Source organism: Bos indicus, chromosome 22 (genome assembly GCF_029378745.1).
Source record: "Bos indicus isolate NIAB-ARS_2022 breed Sahiwal x Tharparkar chromosome 22, NIAB-ARS_B.indTharparkar_mat_pri_1.0, whole genome shotgun sequence".
NCBI lineage: Eukaryota > Metazoa > Chordata > Mammalia > Artiodactyla > Bovidae > Bos > Bos indicus.
The window spans coordinates 36,347,121-36,370,186 of NC_091781.1; the positions used below are offsets into that span (position 1 = coordinate 36,347,121).

The 23,066-nt window shown below is 41.6% G+C and overlaps 1 long non-coding RNA gene across 5 annotated transcripts in view; it reads right to left on the reverse strand.

The window, feature by feature from the left end:
• Window positions 1-521: 521 nt before the first annotated feature.
• Window positions 522-23,066, reverse strand: part of LOC139178686 (uncharacterized) — a 321,381-nt gene continuing 298,836 nt past the window's right edge. For all 5 annotated transcript variants that reach the window (XR_011563129.1, XR_011563128.1, XR_011563130.1 and 2 more), the window contains 2 exons: window positions 11,815-11,961; window positions 522-6,010 (listed from right to left, as the gene is read on the reverse strand). This is a non-coding gene — a long non-coding RNA (uncharacterized lncRNA). The remainder of the gene's footprint in view (window positions 6,011-11,814; window positions 11,962-23,066) is intronic.

The following is a 23,066-nucleotide window of genomic DNA, read 5'->3' on the forward strand; positions in this document are numbered from 1 at the left end:
ATCCATTCCAGTATCCTTGCCTGGAGAATTTCATGGACAAAGGAGCCTGGTGGGCTATAGTCCACGGGGTTGCAAAGAGTTGAATACAACTGAGCAACTAATACTTTCATACTTTCAATGAAGAATAAGGATCATCATTACTACTTGGAAAAGTAGAAGACATCAGTAGGGCAGAACAATCGAAAGAAAAGTTACTCTTAAACTTTATTGCCATTATCCATAGTATTGCCATTTTAGATGTTTTTCTGTGTAACTAATCAGCTTTTCAATTAAACCTGACAGCTGCTATTCAAAAAGTGAAAATAAATTTACTTACATTCATAGGTAACATTTTTTTTTCTCACCAAGAATATATATTCTTTCCTATATATGATTTCTTCTTGTAAGTTGGCATTTGTAACTTATTAATATTATATTAAAATATAATGTCCACTCTTTCTTTTATCAATGATATAATCAGCTTACCACAGTGCATTGCTTTTTGGTATAAATTAAAGGAAACAGAGTTGAATTTATTAAAATCAATTTTAAAACTATTTATTTTTATTAGAGCCTAATCTTTCTTTGAGTTTCCTTATTACATTGTAAGTCCTTTATCCCTCAGATCTCTACTCATTAACACATTAAGCCAAAAATCATTATTAAGAGTCCTGCCTCATTAAAAATTGCAAGAACTAGCTTTCCATGCTGGAATTTTACACTGAAAATAGCTTCTAGAGAAAGATAACATTTTTTTAACTGCTCATATTTCTGGCAAATAGCATCATATCACTATTGACAAGTCCCCAAGTCAGAGCACCTACTAAACATGTCCATTCAACAAAAATATTATTTCGTATTGTTTTTGAACAATAGACTTAAGTGCCAAAGTATATCATCTTCCCAAGTACTTTTCCCCCACCATTAACGAGTTATTCTTTCCAGTAACCCTATGACAGAGGCCGTTATGAAAGGAAGCAGAAATGGAAAAAAAATTCTACAAAAAAAAGGTTGTGTCAGAGGTTACACTTTGCCAATGTCACTTTCTGTTGAGGGCAAGTGTCTTTCAATGATTTGTCTCTTTCCGATGGTCAATTACACCCCAGCATGCCTGATAAGATCAATAATACTCCTTAAATTGCTGGGGAATCTGAGGCTGGGTTGACATTTAGAAACAAAATCCTTTCCTCCTCCTTTCAGTCAAAACAATCAGTCACAGGCCTCCAAGGTGACAAGATTGGCAGAGCTATAGTTCCAGATGTCCCAGCTGGCCTTCCAGAGAGCAAAATCATCCTCGGACTCTCAGAATCACAGTCTCTTGTTTTCTAAAGGGAATGCAATTCCTAGGTTCTTAACCTTGAGTTGGATCACAGAGTCCTCCAAGCACTCAACTCAAGGTACACATGGCTCTCTCTCCAAAAATATACACAAAAAGCTTTCTGCTATTAGAGTTCATTCACAAAACTTACCTTTGTCTTCTTAACTGAGATAATACAGACCCATGAAGGTCAATTTAAATTCTCAAGTTCTTATAACTCCTAATCTGGTCTTCTTCAAATCATTCATTGGTACCTCTTGAGAGGGCTGAGGCAACCTCAGGTCTTCCTCAGCTATTCTAGGAAATGATAATACTGTGATTTGGAGAAACTTCAGGCTTATTCAGCAGTATTGGTTGAGCCCTTCTATGTGCCAAGCACTGTGTTATGCATTCTTCTCTTCCACAGCACAGGTGTCAAAACTGAAAAAGAATAAAAATGGTGGCCTTATCTTTTAATCTGACCTATTGGTAAAGCTCCAGAGAACATTCTTCTGCCTTTTCTTTTCATTGACAGGGATAACACACCTCTAAAACAGTTCTAACTCTACTCAGAACCACTCATGTTCCTCCACTGCTCCTAAGATCAAACCCACCTGTGCCTGGTATGGAAGGCCCATGCATACGTGGGAAACCTACATCCCAGTTCATCTTTCCAAACCCCTTTACTCAAGACAAACCACTTGCAGTCACTTTTTAACAAACCATTAAAAAAAAAAAATAGTGCTGTTATCCATTCAAACAGTTCCCACCCAGAAATTCGCTATAGTTATATTCATCCTTCAAGGCCTGCATCTTATCACCCTTCCTCCCTGAATTCTATTCTGATTACCTAACTCAAAATTCCCGTTTCTCTTCTTACTTTCTACAACTCTTATGGCTGTGCCCAGTTGGAGGCTAATGGTTAATGTTTTATCTCTTCATGCACAAATGACTTAATACCACTGATACATTTATGGTTTTTGAGGACAGCTAGCATGTCTACAGATCATTATATACCCTCTTTCACTTTATGGATTTATTCAAATGAGGACTAGCAAAAATGGCCTCTCTTTAAAGGATTCCCAAATTATTTCTATTTTTAGTAGTTGACTCTTAACAGAGAAAACCCAGTCTATCCACATATTGAAACCCTTGAATCTGCCTTGAATGTGCATTTCCTCGGCCAAGAACACTCTCACTTTTATTTTCTTCCAGAGTCCAGAAAATCTTGGAAGCTTGCCTTACGGGGTGATGGAATAAAAAGCCAGACCAAACCAATCAGACGTGGGTTCCTTCTATAAATGTACATTCCACAGCCCAAGATAGAGCATCTTCCATTTTACTTGCCCAGCCTCTGAATGCCTCCTGGTTATAATGAAATACTTCAAAGTCTTCCAAACACCCATTTGGAAGTGACTGCCCCTGATACAAAACGATGTCCAATCGGATGTACATCATCACACAGCAGGGAGGGAGAGGCGTGGAAAGCACTTGGTCTAATCAGAAAGCCTCATCTCTTGATGAGGATTTTCTTTTTCTCATTTGTCATCTTTCTAGCCACTGAATTCTCAAGTGGCCAATTTGCTTCCTATTGGTAATCAGCTAGTTATTTTTACTCTCATTTCTCTCCCTGGAACTGTCAAACTCTTTGGAACAATTCATCACCCACAGGGGCCTAACCCTTCTGTGGCGGGAACTGGTAAGGGGGGGAGGGAAGCTATTATCCTGGAAAAGATAAGTACAAAACTATTTCACCGTTTATATTCAGTTTTTAAACAATGATTTCCCCGATGAGGTAAGTCAAATAATGACACCACTGGGTAAGAGCGAAACAATGAAAGCTTCAAGGGAAAGTGCATTAGGCAATGGAAATGCTCCCCAGCTGTGAAGTTTGTGACTCTGAAATCACTTGTTCTTAGATTGTCTTTACAACCCCACAAAGGAGCATCATCTTACATTCACAACTTACGTTGGCAGGAAGCTGTCTCTGTAAAAATTATAAACCCAGAGAGGAGAGTTTTAAATATGTATAATGCATTGGTGGTTATTCCAAAAGCAACTTTACCCCAGCAACGAGAGAAGGAAGGTAGCCTTTGAAGGTTGTTTTGTCTGTGGCAGGAAACTTTTTCTGCTAGTTCCCGCAGGTCTTCTCAATTACAGAATCTCACTTTAGTTTGTCTCTTATTCCCTTTCCTTCCAGCTTTTGCTGTGTCTGTCTGTCTCCAGTGAAATCATTTCCAAACACTGTTTTCAGGTTGCCATTTTTCTGAGTTCACATCAGGGGCCATGGAAAAGTTGACCCCACCACTCTTGTGAATAAAACTCTGGTGTCAGTACATTTTCTAATTACTGGGTGTCTAATTTGATCTCTTCTCAAATTTCCCTCAGTCCTTCAGAAGAACCTAATATCAATCCCTCCAGGCTGGCTGTGCTCACTGGAGCCAAAAGTTTACATTTCTGAAGTCCATGTTCAGCTTTAAGAAAGATATTAGTGTGACATAAATTGGCATTTTCTGGGCACTTCCTTGGCTCGTAGCAAACTCTTTATTCCTTGGAAGGAAGCAGAGTGTTGAGCAGCCCTTCTGGCTATTTCCTTAGAGACTCTCTGAATCGGGGCAGCAGCAGTGTGATATGAATCTTGAAATGTTTATCTTCCTCCACCGTTTTTCATGTCTCAGACCCTTTCTTGTGTCTCTTCTGTTTCATATAAACATCCACACATGTAACTTCACTTTTAGGTGTGTGCCTCTGTAAGGAGAATCGAAAGAGACTGAGAAAGCACGTTTACATACCCCTTGTCGAGTTTGCTGGCTTTTCATCTGCTAATTCCCTCCACGCATGGCTATTCTCACAATGGGTGATATCACCCAACAGCTGTCCTGGACTGGAAACTAAAATACTTGTAGAATTTCAGCCTTTTGTCTTACCTACTAAAATCTCTCTTTTTTCCAAAATACCAAAACAGTACAAAAATGGTTGGCTGGCTTCAGTGAAACATTATTCCTGTGACTTTATATAAATTGTTTTATAGCCTGTTCTCTTCATGTTTCTTGGTAATTATCCCTAATTCTAAATTTGCCTTCAAGAATCATGAACAGCGATGTTATTGACATGAGTCCTTATATTTGGCATTTGGTGAAACAGCAAAATTGTTTTTGTAAAAATCGGTTTTCCATCTGCCATGTGTGAGTAGAAAATGAGTGGAGAGAAGCGACACTTTTCCTGCCCCGTGTCCCCTGGTTGACCCAAATGAGAACTTTAATATCTGACATGATCCATATGTGTTGATTAGCATCTGGATTGGCTGAATACCATAAGTAGAGATCTCTGGGCCTCCTTCTGCATAATTACTCTGGTTATTTACTCGTGTCACTTGGTCCTACTCCTCTAAAAATAGCAGGTTCCTTTCTTCATCACCAAAACTTACTTCATCACTACAATCGTGATTTTTTTTTTTTTAAGACAAATCTACTTTCCTAACTGTTCTCCCATTCTCTTGGGTCTCCATCCTTATCACAATATCCTGTTCCCTGGCCCTTTCCTCTATTTTGGGGCATTGTGTTAACTACTTACTCCCAAAGAAGGGTGAGAAAACCTCCATGGAGCAGCAATTCTAAAATCCACAGACTACCAGCAGTTCACCATGTTGTACAGACATTGTATACAGCTCAACACATTTTCATAAACTAAAAGCATCTCTTTGACCAGTGCCCAGCTCAGGAGGGAACATGTACGAACTTTCCTAGCCACTGGACAGAATAACGTCTATTGAAAATAATAAGCAAGAATTGAACCTATATTTTGCCTATCTCTTTATTCTACTTTTAATCCTGTTTATTGTTTTTATAAATGTATTGACCAGTGAGTGATTAGAAATAAATAACCAAACAAAATCAAATCAAACAACAGAACGGGCCCTTTACCTCTGCTTGTCTGAGAAAAACCAAGCTAGAGGATGTAAGATGCCTATCAGATTTTGTGAGTGGTTAGTTGCTAACTTCAGCATGCCTGTGAGGACCCGTAGTTCCCACGGGGCCCCGCTGTCCTGAACACGTAGGATAATACTGTACAAGGAACTCATGCACCAGAAACCGTCTCCCACTATCAAAGCGCCTTTCCTTGGATTTAGAGTCACCACAGCGTTTTTGTTCAGGGTCCTCAAAGTGTTGCCTTCTCTGGGGTCCCTGCTTGCAGACATCACACTTGAACTTCACTAGAGTACATTTTCCTTTTTGGAGCCCAACATCACTTGTGAAGGTGACAACATGGTCTATACCATAAAAATGATTGTTCTGGTTCTAATATAGAAGCTGACACACAAGACTGGACTTTTCCTCTTCTCGTGCCAAGATTGTCTGCAGATTGTCAGACAGGATTGTCAGAATTTCCTGTTGTGAATGGGTACAGGCTGTGATATGGCCATTATAGGACTTCCAGTAGTAGTAAGAGGAAAATTATGAACCAACTCCCCTGGAGAGGAAGTTCCTATTGAAACAGCAGTCCGGTCAGCAGGCGCAAGCATGGTAGCTGCCTCCTTCCTACCAGGAATAGCCCCACCTCTACAGCTGCTGACTTTCCCATTGCAGGGTCTGTGAATTCATCACACCAAGAGGCTTGGCAGAAGCAGCATTTGGCATATTCACACAAATTGGGAAGGAATCAGCTACGTGCATTTTCCTGGAAGGCAGGATTTCCCTTGCTCATTGCTTGTATCTTCAGTTTACAACAAATGTCCTGAAAATGGGACACATATGATATCGTAAGTCTTCTATAATTTCAAAGAACAAGTGACCCAAGCCTCATTCTCATTTCCCCTTCTTCCAGAAATTGATTGTTGGATACACAGGTGATACAGCTGGAAGGCCCCATACATATCCGCTAACAAATCCCCCTCCCATCTTACAGGCTGAGACTGAAGCCTGGAAAATGTGTATGACTTGCCAAATATGAGATTCAAACAACACAGATTGGATTTTAGGGTTTTATGTTTTAATTTTGTTTTTTTTTGGGGGGGGGGAGGGGTGGGTAAACTATTGGTACAAATACAGTATACTTACAGAAAAGGCAAATCATCACTGTGAAACTCAACAGATTTTCTTAAACTGAGATACCCATATAACCACATAACCAGCACCCTGAGCAAGAAGCTAAGCAATCCTAATACTTCCCAAAGCCTCTATAATGTACTGTACCTCTGCTCCCTCCCAAGGGTAACCACTATCCTGCCTTCTAATATCATGTCTTGTTTTTGCCTATTATTAAAGGTCATATAAATGGAATTATATAGTGTGTTATTCTTGCACCTGGCTTCCTTCAGCTCTATGTTGGTGAGATTCATTCACATATTTGCATATAGTTTTATTTATTTGACTGTGCCAGGTCGTAGCTGTGGCATGTGGGGTCTAGTTCCCTGACCAGGGATTGGACCTGGGTGCCCTGCATTGGGAGTGTGGAGTCTTAGCCACTGGAGCAGTAAGGAAGTCTCTGTGTAGTCTTAATGCACTGATTTTAATTTACGTGTAACATTCTTTCCCGTGAGTATAGTACATTGCATATATTTTCAACAGCTGGTAGACATTTAGATCATTTCCAGTTTGGGGCTTTTATGACTAGTAGTGCTAAGACCATTTCTGTACATGTCTTTTGGTGAATATATATATAATAGAATTGGAGTTGACTCACGCTCTCTGATGATCTAGTGGTTAGGATTAGGTGCTCTCAGGGCCATGGCCTAGTCCAATTCCTGGTCAGGGAAGCCTTTCTTCTTGGGCTTCCCTGGTGGCTCAAACCGTAAAGAGTCTGCCTGCAATGTAGGAGACCTGAGTTCAATCCCTGGGTCAGGAAGATCCCCTGGAGAATGAAATGGCAACCCACTCCAGTATTCTTGCCTGAAGAATCCCACAGACAGAGAAGCCTGGCAGGGTTAGGTTATGGGGTCATAAAGAGTTGGACATGACTGAGCAACTAACACATACAGAGTTTAATGCCTAATGATACTCTCAAAAGATGATGAGAAGGGAAATGAACCAACTTTATGCAAGTTCTTGTGCTAGAGAGACTGTCAATGTACCACTCTGTGCCAGCTGTCAAAAGAGGACTATTTGAGGAATATGGTAGCCACATGACAGTTACCAATAAGCATTTACGATTGAGACAGTTTGCAAGGACTCTCAAAAGCCAAAATAGTCACTTGACATTTCATTAATATAAAAATCTGTCCTTTAATTTGCTTTTATTTTTACTTATTTTTATTTACAGAAAGTGAAAGTGTAAAAGTGTTAGTCACTCAGTCGTGTCTGACTCTTTGCAACCCCTGTAGCCCACCAGGCTCCTCTGTCCATGGGATCCTCCACACAAGAATGCTGGAGTGGGTAGCTATTCCCTTCTCCAGGGGATCTTCCCAACCTGGGGATTGAACCTGGGTCTCTTGCATTGCAGGCAGATTCTTTACTGTCTGAACCACCAGGGAAGCCATACAGTCTCATCCTATAAACATACCTCACAAAACAATACTGCTAGGATGTAGGTGTCATGGTTGCAAGGATCTTTGTCTATTCTGTTGATCACAAAGCAGCACCAATGCCTGGCCTAGAAGGTGCTAGACAGTATCCATAGAATGTATGAATGATGGATGGTCCTCATGGCCATTGCTCTCCAACCTTGGAGCTTCCCCAGAGGTAATCTAATCTCTGGTTCTGATGTGTGCCTTTCCCTTCCTTTTTTTTAAAAATACATTGGTTTTGTGTGTGTATGTGTGATAATATTATTGGATTATACCATGCTTTATGAATTTTTTAAGTTAAGGGTATGCCAAGCATTTTTGTTGGTCAGTATATAGAGAAGGTATATCTTTTTTGCACTGTGTAACATTCCATGATATGGATTGTTACATTTCAGCCATCTCTAAATTTTTGGTACCACAAATGATGGTGTAATGAGCATTCTTATGAATATGTATAAATGTTTCTTGATGGTAGATATGTAAAAGGGACTTATTGACTCACAGGTGGTATACATTTTTTTTTCTAATTTTATTTTATTTTTAAACTTTACATAATTGTATTAGTTTTGCCAAATATCAAAATGAATCCACCACAGGTATACATGTGTTCCCCATCCCGAACCCTCCTCCCTCCTCCCTCCCTATACCATCCCTCTGGGCCGTCCCAGTGCACCAGCCCCAAGCATCCAGCATCGTGCATCGAACCTGGACTGGCAACCCAATTCAGTGTCATAAGCAGATACTAACCTGCTTCTCCTTACCACTGCTATGATTGATAATATCAAATTTTGAAATTTTTGCCAAAATGATACGTGAAAAATGTCATTTAGTTTGTATTCCTATCCATATTACTGGAGTTGGGCATCTAGCCATGTGTTTGTTGCTTTAGGTTAGGGTTTGATTCAAGCCTAGACTATACGCCTGCAAAGAGCAAGTGTATAGTCTAAAACAATTTAGTGGGTGGATGAAATCCGTCAACCCCCATCAAGGCACTTACTTATGGCCATATTATACATTATTGTGGTCTTCAGGACTATGCTGCTGCTGCTGCTGCTAAGTCACTTCAGTCGTGTCCGACTCTGTGCGACCGCAGAGACGGCGGCCCACCTGGCTCCCCCGTCCCTGGGATTCTCCAGGCAAGAACACTGGAGTGGGTTGCCATTTCCTTCTCCAACGCATGAAAGGGAAAAGTGAAAATGAACTCGCTCAGTTGTGTCCGACTCTCCGCGACCCCAGGGACTGAAGCCCACCAGGCTCCTCCGTCCATGGGATTTTCCAGGCAAGAGTACTGGAGTGGGGTGCCATTGCCTTCTTTACTTCAGGACTATAGGAATCCCATACAATCTCTGATTATATCTCTGCCTACACGCTTAGGGTATAAAGAAGTGATTTAAATATTTCTTCAACATCCCAGGGGACAAGCAGAATTTTGACCTGTCTAGTGTACTGATATAAAACTAAATCATTTGGAGACTGGACTATTTGGCTTATCTATCTTTGCTACCAAAGTGGGATCTGAGTTCTGAAAAATATCCTGTACAGGGTATGAAATTACAACTAAATCTGCAATAAGCATCCAGTTTATATTCCTGCATGTTGGGTTCATTACCCAACCTGTTCCTGACGAACATTAAGCGCAGAGAGTCTGGGGGTGAACTTACCAACTTTCAATCCTGATCTTTGCTGGTTTGCAAACCAGGATGTGTTTGTGAACCTCTGTTCCTCTGTTTTATTTTCTATCAGAATAAGACTTACTTTGTAGAATCATCAAGAGAATTAATTGATTAATAAATTAATTGATCAATAAACACAGCACAGACCCTAGCATCTACTATTCAACAAAGATTATTATTATAATTATTAATAGGGTTAGTTTTCATTGGGTCAAAGATCAGGGTTTACACTGGACCTGAGAATATGTTCAAATTCTTTTCTGGTCCTCTACTGGGGAAGAAAATCAATGTAGTGGGCCCTTCATATTCATCTATAGATGTGTGCTCACTTTGTATAGAAGTCATATTGGCCTCAGACGTTGTTTTTATACATAGCTCCTTGCAGGTTTTTAGTCCTGAACATGCAAATGAGGACTATTTAACAGAAAGGCCCACCAGACTACTATGAGTTTTTACCTAGTGCATCAACTGATTCAAGTTTGTTCTGATCAGACTTTGGCCTCATGAGCCCTTGGCTGACATTTCTGTTTGAAACCTGACACCCTGCCAGAAAATTTCTTCAGTTTGAATGAAATGAAATGGGGAGCTTAATTCCAATAACAGACGGACCCAGCAGGGCCGGCAGTTGTTTCAGATTTTTATTGTCCCACGAGAACTTGGCCTCCTAGGCCGTGACTCCAGACCTCTACACGTTCACCTTGCATTCAGGATAGAATAACCAGAGGCTCACAGAGGGGACGTCTGGGTGGGGTAAAGTCAAACCCCAGCTGCCTTTTTCCTTGGCTTCCTCAACTGTTTTTTGAGGTCTGATCACTCTTGGTCTTGGGGATGAGACTAATTTAATGCCAGGGCATATGCTGATGCCATTTCAGAAATGCTGGAAAGATGCCATCCTTACCACACTCACTCTAGAATGAGCCTTCCAGGGAACTCCTTCTCTGGAAATTCTGAGATTAAGATGCAGCCCTCATTAGAATCTTCTTTCTAACCAGAAGTGAGCTGGGGAGAATGTTAAGCTATTGTTATTGCATCAACCCATCACTTGTTCATTCATTTACTTACTCTCCACGTGTCTGAGGGCTTACCCAGCACCTGGCACTGTGCAGTGGATAGTGGTTAACAAGGCAGACACAGTCCTTGTGGTCCTTACATCCTACATCACCCAGTTACAGGGGGAGAAAGACACTGGACAGAGTGTGATGAATGTAAAGGAGTCACCAGTAAGGGCCCTGAGGGACTCTGGGTTTGGACTCTGGATTTGGCCTTGACTCTGCATGACCTGGATCATCACTCGCTCTGTGTGAGCCTATGTGGTCATGGGACACCATCCTCGATGCTGTTCCCAATGACAGTTTTAGCTTCAATAAGGCACCAGGGCATGCCGCCAACTCAGAGCTCTGGAGTAATTTATAAAAATCCAATTACAGTATCCCTCTTGGGGTCCCTGCCACAGGATCATGCCATAGGTGAGTCCACATTATAATGATGGTTTTCTGCATATTTCATCCTGGAGTATGGAGAAGGAAATGGCAACCCACTCCAGTATTCTTGCTTGGGAAATCCCATGGACAGAAGAGCCTGGTGGGTTACAGTTCATGGGGTCACAAAGAGTCAGACACGATTGAATGACTGAACAACACAGAAACACCCTGGAATAAACCAAACTCCAAGTTGAAACAGAGGAAGGAGAAGAAGGGGAAGAAAGAGGGGAAGGGGAAGAGAGAGAGGAGAGAGGAGAGGGGAGAGATGCTGAGTAAACAGGGATACAGGAAGAAGAGAGAGACAGGCAGAGTGTGATCCTACTATTCTTTTTCTGGATGAATCTGGTACCAAACACCCTTCCCCTGTCAGAGAGGAAAGTTGAGTATCTGATTCAGGGTACCTGGACTTCACCTACACTCCCCATCATTCGCCAGCCCTGACCTTGTCAAGTCATTGAACTTTTGTTGCTTCAGTTTCTGCATTTACCAAAAGAGATTTAAATCACCACATCACATTCACTGGGTTATGTCACTTGAATGAGAATAAACAAGTCAATACCCATCCGCAGTGCTTTCAAAACATAAAAAATATGTTAAATACTAGTTGTCATTGTTACACATATACATTCAATACATGTATATGCAATGGATGTAAATGACAGAATCTATACTTTTGAGTTGGCTTAGGGTCAAAGGGTAGACTGAGGCTGTGAAACCCGGGTCTCCCAGAAAGAATGGATTCAGGCATCCTTCTCCACTTCCTCATTCTCTTTCAAGTGTATTTCCATGGTGCCCCTAAATTTTCAGAGCACTCACACATTAGTCATTTCACTGTCTTGGTAGATTTGTTACTGAGTGACCAAAGGCACTCAAGTGACCCACCTCTTTTGTTCACAGACTTCCAAATGAATGTCACTTGACACGGCTGCATTGGTATCCTTGTGAGGCTGGGTAGTGGGGAGGACTGAATACATTGTGGGCTAGGAGACCTTCATTCCACACGTCAAGTCCTTTTAGACCACTGAGCTCCTGATCTCGAGAGGAAAGATAAAGTGCAGTGTGAGGGCATGACGTCAGACTTAATACGGGAATCACTTATGACAGCCAAGCTTGCCAAGTCAAGAACAAAGCTCTGTTAAGTTTATAAATGGTTTCCTCTAACACACCCTAAAAAGATGCTCAACCTCTGGCCTCTAACGCCCAGGGTACCACTATTCCTCCATGAAAGAGCAGCCTTCCTGGGGAGCTTCCGGAAAGCGTGCATTTTCTGACATTTGCAAATGGCTCTTTGGGGACTGCTTCTCTACATCTAAATGTTCCAACGACAAAACAATGAATTTCAAAACCATGTAGAAATAAAATATAACATCATCAGCATTTTGGTCATCAAAAGGGCAGTGGCCTGGAGCTGGAGGAGCTGAATTCAAATGCCAGCCCTATCACTTATTAACCCAATCATTCTGGACAGTATTTTTTATAGTCTCTGAGTCTCGGTTTCCTCATCTGAAAAATGGATATGATCTTCATCTTATAGAGTCATTATGAGGATTCAGTGAGACATTGCAGATAAAATGGTTGGCACAGCCCTTGACGCACATCAGGTGCTTCATCAATAGTGGTCACATTCACTGTTTTGTATATCCATTCATTTTAGGGAGGCATAATGAACATGGTATATAACTTAGACTCTTTTTCTTCTTTTCTAATATGTGACTTCATCACTGAGACCTGTCCTAATCACCCTATTTTAAATTGCAAACCTGTATCACAGCCTCCCTTCCCCATATACCTCCAACCACTCCCTTTCTTTCTTTACTACCCCAGTTTTTAGAGTACCATCACTTTCTTTTAAAAAAATTTCATTGAAGTATAGTTGAAACCACTACAATATTGTAATTAGCCTCCAATTAAAATGAATAAATTTATTTTAAAAATAAAATAAAAATTGGAAAAAACAATTTTTATTGAAGTATAGTTGACTTATAATGTGTTAGTTTCTGCTGTACAGCAAAGTGATTCAGTTATACATTATCTATCTATCTATCCTTTCCATTTTCTTCTTCATTTTTTAATCTTGGAATATTGAATATAGTTTCCTCTGCTATTCAGTAGGAGTTTGTTGTCTGTTCATCCTATATGTAATAGTTTTCATCTGCTGGTCCAAAAGCCCTTATCCTTAGTTCCCCTACTGAGCAACCACAGTCTGATCTCTGTGTCTGTGAGTCTGTTTCTGTTTCATGAATAACTTCATTTGTGTTTTATTTTAGGTTCCACATATAAGTGGTATCTTATGATATTTATCTTTCTCTTTCTGACTTACTTCACTTAGTATGATACTCTCTATGTCTAACCATGTTATTGCAAGTGGCATTATATCATTCTTTTTTATGGTTAAAGGCAATGGCACCCCACTCCAGTACTCTTGCCTGGAAAATCCCATGGATGGAGGAGCCTGGAAGGCTGCAGTCCATGGGGTCGCTGAGGGTCGAACATGACTGAGTGACTTCACTTTCACTTTTCACTTTCACTTTTCACTTTCATGCATTGGAGAAGGAAATGGCAACCCACTCCAGTGTTCTTGCCTGGAGAATCCCAGGGATGGGGGAGCCTGGTGGGCTGCCGTCTATGGGGTCACACAGAGTCGGACATGACTGAAGTGACTTAGTAATAGCAATATTCTATTATATCTACCTATATCTGTATCACGTCTTCTTTATCCATTCATTTCTCAATGGACATTTATGTTGTTTCCATGTCTTAGACATTGTGAGTAGTGCTGCTATGAAAATAGGGTTGCATTTATTTTTTGAATGACAGCTTTGTCCAGATACGTGGCCAGGAATGAAATTGTTGGATCTTACGGCAACTATATTTTTAATTTTTTAAGGAACCTGGATGCTGTTTTCCCTGGTGGCTGCTCCAACTTATGTTCCCACCAACAGTCTAGAAGAGTTTCCTTTTCTCTGTACCCTCTCCAGCACTTTTATTTAAAGCACTATTACTTTTCTTGGTGATTAGATTTATTATTTATGGTTTGTCTCCTCCTGACAGAAACTAAGTCCCAGAAGGACATAGAGCTTTGTCTGTAATATGATCATTCCTTGGTATCCCCAGAGAGTTGCTTCCAGGAGTCCCTTGGATACCAAGGTTGGTGGATACTAAGTCCCTTATATAGAATGGCATAGTACAATGAATACACGGTTGGCCCTCTGTGTCCCCTGATGAGAAGCTCGCAGGTATGGAGTGCTAACTGTATATTTTTTGCAGCTGGAAAACATGGCACATAGTGCCCTGGAATCATTAGTTAGACCTGGTTCCAGTGCTGGGCTTGGCTTGCACTGGTGCTTGTGACCTGTAGCAAATTATTCCCGGTCTCAGTTTCCATTTGTGTAAGATAATGACAATGATTACAATCTCTCAGAATCAAAACAAGTAAATGAGATTGTATCTATAAAGCACTTGGCACAGGATCTGGGTCATAGAAGCTGTTTTAAAAAAAATTTTTTTTAATTGAAGGATAATTGCTTTACAGTATTGTGTTGGTTTCTGCCATACCTCAACATGAATCAGTCGTAGGTAGACATATGTCCCCTCCATTTTGAACTTCCCTCCCACTTCTCACCCTATCCCACCCCTCTAGGTTGTCACAGAGCATCTGTTTGAGCTCCCTGAGTCATACAGCAAATTCCCACTGGCTATGTAATTTACATATGGTAGTGTATAGAACTTTTAAGTAAATGAAATCTACTAAAATGAAATTTTGAAGAGTTCTTGATACCCATGCTAGTGCAGACAGACAAGGGGTCATCCAGAGTGGTTCCTCAAAATAGTCACCCTGGTCTTATTCTGAAACTCCCTTCCCCAATAGTGCATAAGCAGACAATGATGTGAATTCTGCCCCCTCTATGTGACCCTCTAAGGGTCAACTGCCCCTAAACCTCAGATAGCATGATGGCCTATGGGGAAATTTGGAAATCATCACAGGTATTTGGCCCCACAATGCATATAGCTTGACTGATGCTGAGATCAAAACAGTGTTGTCCCTTGAATCTGTCATTAGCAAAGAATAGACTTCCTATGGGCCTATTGTGTGAGGGGAGCCAAAATCACAGTTTCTGTCCTCAAGGAGCTTTTGACCCAAAACCTTCTCAAGAGAGGACCAAGGAGCACCATGCCAATAGTCATCAGCAGATGAGTGTGCATGTGTGTGGATTGCTTCAGTGAAGGTTGGGAGTATGCAAGAAGCTGTGGGTTTCCGGCTCACTCTAGTGGGCAAAGCCAGCCTGCCATTATTTCCTAGAGGCCCTCTCTTCAAGTGTGAAAAGTAAGGCTGATTGACATAATGGATGAAAATGAGGCTGGCAGTCCAGAGGACTGAGTTCAGGTTTCAACTCTGCTGTGTGTCTATGGGTAAGATATTGGGCCTCTCTGAAGATAATTTTAAGACAGCTGATGTTTGTTGCATGACCACTGTGAGCCAGTGACTCCATATGTATCGGTCACTTGTCCAGTCCTATATTCAGCCCTTTGTTTTACTCAGTGTGTTGAGTGAAGAAGCCTCACACCAGGCACCATGAATGTAGCCTTGAACAAGATAGTTCAACCCCTTATATCTCACTGAACGTAGATACTGGTGGTGGAGACTGAGAGTGAGTAATCCGTTACACATGTGTTTAATCATTATTAATGATTTATTCACCTATTCAAACACCATGTGTTCAGTCTCACTCTACTCAGTTGGTGAATTGTGGTCAGTGTTACAAAGGAGAAGTTTCCCGTGCTCTTTGTGAGGCTATACCTTGGGTGGATGGGTGCCTGGACTGGTCAGAAAGGTCAGCCCTGACTTCCAAGGAGAAATGGCTTTTGAACCACAACACTGAAGAATGAGTGAGAGTTCCTGTGTAGTCCCATTTTGCAGATGAAGAAGCTGAGGCTCAGAAAGGTCACATAACTTGACCATAGAACACATTAGTTATTTGATGGACCCAGGATTTGAACCCTAGTTTTTCTAACTCGGAAATGAGTGGTTTGTCAGGTTAGTGTTTTTTCAGACTGGAATATAGATCAAAATTTCTACTAAGATTTCTATTAGAATGTATGTGCTATGTTCCATTGAGAGATTCTGATTCAGTTGGTCCAGGTAGAGCAAAGGCACAGTTCAGTTCAGTCACTCAGTTGTGTCCGACTCTGTGACCCCATGAACCGCAGCACACCAGGCCTCCCTGTCCATCACCAACTCCCGGAGTTTACCCAAACTCATGTCCATTAAGGCGGTAATACCGTCCAACCATCTCATCCTCTGTCATCCAAGGAGGGGCAAAAGTAAGTTCGAAAGGGCATCCCAAATGATTGGGATACATGACTCAAATCATCAATATCTAGTATTTCTGCCACAGTTCCCCAGAGCTCAGTGACAACATGACATCATGGAAGGAAATGCAGATGTGTGTCAGGCCCCTGCTGTACCACTAAGTCCCTGCTTGATCTGTGATGACATCAGTACTCCAGCCCTCTGCACATGAGCATCACCTGGAAAGCTTTCAGAATCTCTCCTATGCCCCACCTCCCAACAACAGCACCAGAATCTCTGGGGAAAGGACCTGGACAGAGGCATTTACTAGATGTTTCCTTGTGCTTTAGCACTAGATGACTTCAAAGATCCCTTCTGACTTGGAAGTCCTCTGCATCCATGACTCCCACCTCTACCACTGCTTCCTGATGAATGAGGGGGACATTACGGAGGGTGTGTGTGTGTGCATGATGCCTTGCCAAGACCTGCTGCTCCACTCTAGCACTGTCTTTGTGAAAACAGTAACTTTTTTTTTCCCCTGACTGATTTATGTGATGGTTGGAAAGCAGCTCCCAGAACAGGCTGTTCCTCCCCTTGGTACTATTAACATAAATATGTGCGCTGGGCCTTCAGCTCCAGCTTCTCTCTGGGTAAACGAGGCTTAAAGGGGCCCATGAAAGCCTGAAGAGAAACCAGAGGAGAGGAAGTGTCATTAGAGGCACAAGAATGAAAAGGGGAAAAGGACAGGACGTTGCTAAGAGACAATGTCAAGCTGGGCCATGGGATTAACAGCCGGTATCAAAGCAAGTCCTTCTTAATGGTGTTTCTCCAGTAGGGCCTTTTCCCCACGCTGGCGGAGGGTGAGATTATCAAAGCAATTCCATTCCAAATCAGGCGTAAAAGACCCCTTTCTTTCTTGGTAGGACCAAAATATTAGGTGAAAATTCAGTGATTTAGGTATCTGTGTCTTCCAGCTTGGGGAAGAGCGAAACCCGATTCTTTACTGTGGAACTACTCAGACCCTCTAACCTGTGAATGAGCACTGAGAAGAACTGAGAGGTAGATGTCTCTTGCAGCCCACACTGAAATTATTTGCCACTATGTATCCAGATGGCGTAAATGCCCTCTAAGATACGTTTGAGAAACCCTGAAAAAAAGTTAGAAGAAAAAACCAACTCTGGTGGTAGCTAAGGCTACTGTACTAAATGTTTTACATGAATTACTTCTTTTAATCTAAGCAACACACTCTGGGTTAAGTACTTCTGTGTCCCTCTTTGCACAGGTGGAAAAATTAAGGGATTGAGAAGTTAAGTACTTGCCCAAGATGACCCAGCTAATGGGGAATGGAAAGAACTTGGGTTCTGGAGTTAAAATGATCTGGATTCAAATCTTGGTTCTGCCGTTTACTGGATGGACATCTTTGGACAAGTTACTTGATCTCTCTGAGCTTTGATTTCCTTATGTGCAAGTTAGAGAGAATAAAATGTACCTTGTAGAGTTACTCTGATTGGAGATAACATATATAAAGCACACAGCTAGTGTCCCATAAATGGCTATACATATCATCATCATCTTATATTTAATGTTCAAAAAGGGAGTTTATCTACAATGAGGTCCCACCTCACACCAGTCAGTATGCCCATCATCAAAAAGTCTTCAAATTACAAATGCTGGAGAGGATGTAGAGAAAAGGGAACCCTCCTACACTGTTGGTGTGAATGTAAACTGGAGCAGTCACTGTTGAGAACAGTATGGAGTTCCTTAAAAAACTAAAAGTAGAGTTACTATACAATCCTGTAGTTCCACTCCAGGGCATATACCCCAAGAAAACTCTAATTTTTAAAAATACATGCACTTCAGTGTTTGCTGCAATGCTATTTACAGTAGTCAAGACATGACAGCAACCTAATGTCCATCGACAAATACATGAATAAAGAAGATGTGAGATATATATATATGTGTGTGTGTGTGTGTGTGTATATATGGAATATTATTCAGCCACAATAAAGAATGAGATAATGTCATTTGCAGCAACAGATATGGAGATAGAGATTATCATACACTAAATGAAATAAGTGAGAAAGAAAAAGATAAATATAGATATCACTAATATGTACAATCTAACTATGACACAAATGTATTTATGAAACAGAAACATACTCATCAACATAGAAAACAAACTTTTGATTACTGGGGGAAGAGGGTAGGGGTGGGATAAATTAGGATTTGGGGATTAGCACATACAAACTACTATATATAAAACAGGTAAACAAGGTCCCACTGTATAGCATACTCAATATCCTGTGATAAACCATAATGGAAAAGAATATGAAAAAGGATATACAGTTATATGTATAAGTGCTTCAGGGCTTCCCTGATGGCTCAGATGATAAAGAATCTGCTTGCTATGTGGGAGACCTGGGTTCAACCCCTGTGTTGGGAAGATCCCCTGGAGGAGGGCATGGCAACCCACTCCAGTATTCTTGCCTGGAGAATCCTCATGGACAGATGAGCCTGACAGGGTACAGTCCGTGAGGTTGCAAAGAGTCAGACATGACTGAGTGACTAAGCATACACATAACTGGTTCACTTTGCTGTACATTAGAAATCAATGCAACATTGTAAATCAACTATACTTCAGTTTTTTTTTTTAAAGGCGTTTATAAGTGGAGTCTGGAAAAAAATCTGCATTTTAGTTGAATCAAGGGAAATAGGCAGTAGGCCCTGACCTGTAACAGTGTGGATAAATGATAAAAGTCTCCAAAGAAATGTGAAATACTCCTACTATTCTTCAGGCTGAACTTGCTTATTCTTAATCACCAACTGGCTACAGAGCATTATCCAGTTTATAAGAGGGGAAGGTGGCAAATTTCGGGGCCTTGTGAAGTGTGGCTCTTCTAGAAAGCAGATGGAGTAGGACCACTTCTGACCTGTTCTGCAGTCAGGTACCTAGGCCCCAGGCCTGGGGTCTGTAGGTCTGTGATGGGCCCTGGGAGTGTATATCTTATGGGCCTTTCAGCTGATGCTGATGTCTGCTTTTAAAATCTCTGGACTTCATAACTCCAGGAAAGCTTGGAAAACGTTGCAGATGAGTTATGCAGCAGGGACTCAACCTGGTAATTAATTTTGGAACCCAGAGAGTTTATGTCCCTTCCTTGCACAAGCACCCAACAGCTTTCAAACATCTCAGCATCAGAGGGACATGTTTTGCTTGTGCTTTGCAGTTGGCACAGTGGCCTGGGTGGGTGGTTTATGGAGCGATTACAGCCCAAGCTGGGGCACCAGGCAGGCCTAACACATGACAGTAGAAAACCACAGAGCATCATGGTATTTTGAGGAGTTCCTGTCTGTGCCATCACACTCACGACACAAGTGAGAAGCCAGGCTGGAAAAGTAAAATCCTGCCTTACATTTTAATAATTGTCTACAAGACAATGGGAAATAAAAACAAACCATTTCAACAAAGCATTTCAAAAACAGAACATGACAGGTTTTTCTTTTCTTGAATAACATGCAAGTGAGTAGCGAGTTAATGTTATTCAGTCTCTAAGTTGTGTCTGTCTCTTGCGACCCCATGGACTGCAGCACACGAGGCTCCCCTGTCCTTCACTGTCTCCCAGAGTTTGCTCCAATTCATGTCCATTCAGTTGGTGATGCTACCTAACCATCTCATTCTTTGCTGCCCCTCCTCCCTTTGCCTTCAATTTTCCCCAGCATCAGGGTCTTTTCCAATTAGTCGGCTCTTTGTATCAGGTGGCCAAGGTATTGGAGCTTGAGCTTCAGCATCAGTTCTTCCAATAAATATTCAGGGGTGATTTCCTTTAGGATTGACTGGTTTAATCGCCTTGCAGTCTGAAGGACTCTCAAGAGTCTTTTCCAGCACTACAATTCGGAAACATCAATCCTTCGGCACATGTTAATATCTGGCTTTAAATTAATCTTAATTTTTCTATCAACTACATGTAAAACTCATGGCAAGACATATTTTAAGTTTTTGTTAAAGTGATGTTTTTGAGCCTCTTAAACATTTACATTAGCCTTTTCTGTCTTGGAGAAGGAAATGGCAACCCAGTCCAGTATTCTTGCCTGGAAAATCCCATGGACGGAGAAGCCTGGTAGGCCACAGTCCATGGGGTCGCAAAGAGTCGGACATGACTGAGCGACTTTACTACTACTTTTCTACCTTTAAGAAGAAAGTAGCTAACCTTGGCTGCAGTTACCAGCTTATAGTCTTAACATACTGATGCATTTCATATTTGGAAATGAAAGTCTTTGTTAAAATGTCAGTGTAATAGGGACTTCCCTGGTGGTCCAGTGTCTAAGACCTCACCTTCCAATTCAGGGTGTTTGGGTTTGATCCCTGGCTGGGGAGCTAAGATCCTACATACCTGTTCGACAAAAAATCAAAACATGAAATAGAAACAGTATTGTAACAAATTCAATAAGGACTTTAAAAATGATCTACATCAAAAAAAAAAAAAAAGAACAAAATCACTGTAATAAAGCATGTCCTGATCTTAGTTCTGCCTTTTTCTAGCTGAGGAATCACAACAGTATTCTTAAATTTTCTGAATTTCAGTTTCTTTATCTCTTGTTTAGGGATTCTGACAGTACCCATTAAAAGGGGTTACTAGGAATGTTAAGTAAGAGAACTCATATCAAGTACTAGTAAAAGGTTAGTTTGTAGTAAAAGCTTAGATAACAGTAGTTGGCTTTATCATTATTTTGTCCCAATTCAGCTTACTTATTATCTGTATGACTGGGGACAGGTAACTAGGCCTCTGTGAGCCTCATTTTCCTCACTGGTGGTACAGGAATAATCCCATCTACTCATGGTGCTGTTGTAAATATTAAATGAGGGACTATTACCTGTGAAACACCTAGTAACATGCCTGACCTACCTTAAATAGTTCATGAATGCTGGCTAATGTCATTTGCAAGACTGATGGGTCTTCTCTGTATTTGGATCTTTTACATCATTTGTTCATTCAGAAACACATATCAGAATACCTGAAGGCACTTGACATAAATGCTTATTCATGCATTTGGCTGCTATTAAAAGGCAGTGCCATGCAGGTATGAATGATGTCACCTCTTTCTCTTCTGAAGGAGGACATCCCACTATGAAGTAGAGTTGGGAGGCAGCTGCTGGGAAGCAGTAACGGCCCTCCATCAAGGCCCACAGTCCATCTACTTACGGGGTGATGTCAGGGAAAACTTAACATCATCTTCCATAGGTTTCAGTCTCTCCCTGGTGGCTGCTCTCTGCCGCCATACACTGTGCTGGCTACTGAGGATGGAGTGATACGCTTACAGGTGTGATCTCTGCCCTCAAGGAGGTAACAGATAAGAGAAAGGAATCCCATTTCTTGGGGTGACAGACTTGAAGTGAGGAAGTATATTCAGCAAAGGCCCAGAGTAGTGAGAGCAAAGATGGCAAGCTAAAAGAACTGAAACAAAGGAAGTGTGGCTGAAATGTCAAAGGAGAGAGGAACATGGAGAGACATGAGTTTAGAGGCGGCAGTCTGGGTCTGCCATGGAAGGCCTCCAAAGCCATGATAAGGACATGTTAAGGACATTGGGAACCCACTGAAAGGTTTTGAGCAAGAGGTGATCAGACTTGGGATTTAGAAAATTAGTGTGGCTTCCCAGTATTTGAAAAAGTGTGTGTGTGGAGTAGGGTGTGGGAGGGACATTTCATTTTTTTAATGCCTAATGTCATAGTAATTGCTCCATCTTCTTGGGGTGGACCCAAGGCAGCAGGAGAGATAGGGGAGCAGGGGTGTGATGCCAACATGGTCATCCTTCACTGGGCATCTTGATGTATAGGATGTGATGCTAATAAAAAGATGGTGCTCATGACTTCTGTGGTTGGCAGTGTTCTGAGATGGCCACAAATAGTCCCTGCCTCCCACTCTTCACACCCTATGCAGTCCCCTCCTTTGGGGTGTGGGCTGGGTCTGGTGATTCCCTACAAACAAATAGAATACAGCAGAAGTAGTGGGATGTTGCTGCCATGGCTGAGTGACAAAAGACTATGACTTTGTTATGCTGTGGCTCTCCCCCTGGTTCGCTCTGATGTGGCTTCCTATGTGAGCTTGTGTGTAGAACTGAGGGCTGTCTGCAGTGCTCAACCAGTGACGCCTGGAAGTGTCTATCTGACCACCCACAGGACCCACAGCCTGCCAACAACCAGACAATGAGCTTGGAAGCAGACCCAGGCTAGCTGGGAGCACTGTGGCTCCCACCAGCTCCTTGACCACGGCCTATGAGGGAACCTAAAACAGAAGACCCTCTAAAGCTGTGCCTGGCTTTCTGACCCTCAGAAACCATGAGATGAGAAATATGAGTTGTTTAAGCCACTTGGTCTGGGGCTTATTTGTTACACAACAACATAGAGTGAGGCACTGATATACGATATCACGGAAGGCAAGAGAGGACATGACTCTGAGAAGGGGGAATGACAAGCATTGTCAAATAACCAAGGACGATAATGAAAAAGAAAAGATTGAGTCTGACAAGACAGCAATGAGAGGAAACTGTGGTGCAGTAGCAAGGGTAGATATCAAGAGTCTCATGGCATCCGCATAGCTCCTGTACGATGTGACCAAATTAAAACTCCAGTTACTTCTGCAGGCAGGAAGTATGACCTTTCGAGGATGAATAATGCAATCTGTTTTTGCTTTCTATTTCTCATTCAACTTTGGGTCCCAATCTTATAATACTGTGCTTCTGAAAACTCTCCTAAAGGCATCTACTAATGAATTCAGCATCTGGCTTTGCAGTACTGATCCAAATTCTTCCTTCCCTTTTTCTGGATTCTGCTCCCACTGATGCACTCTCT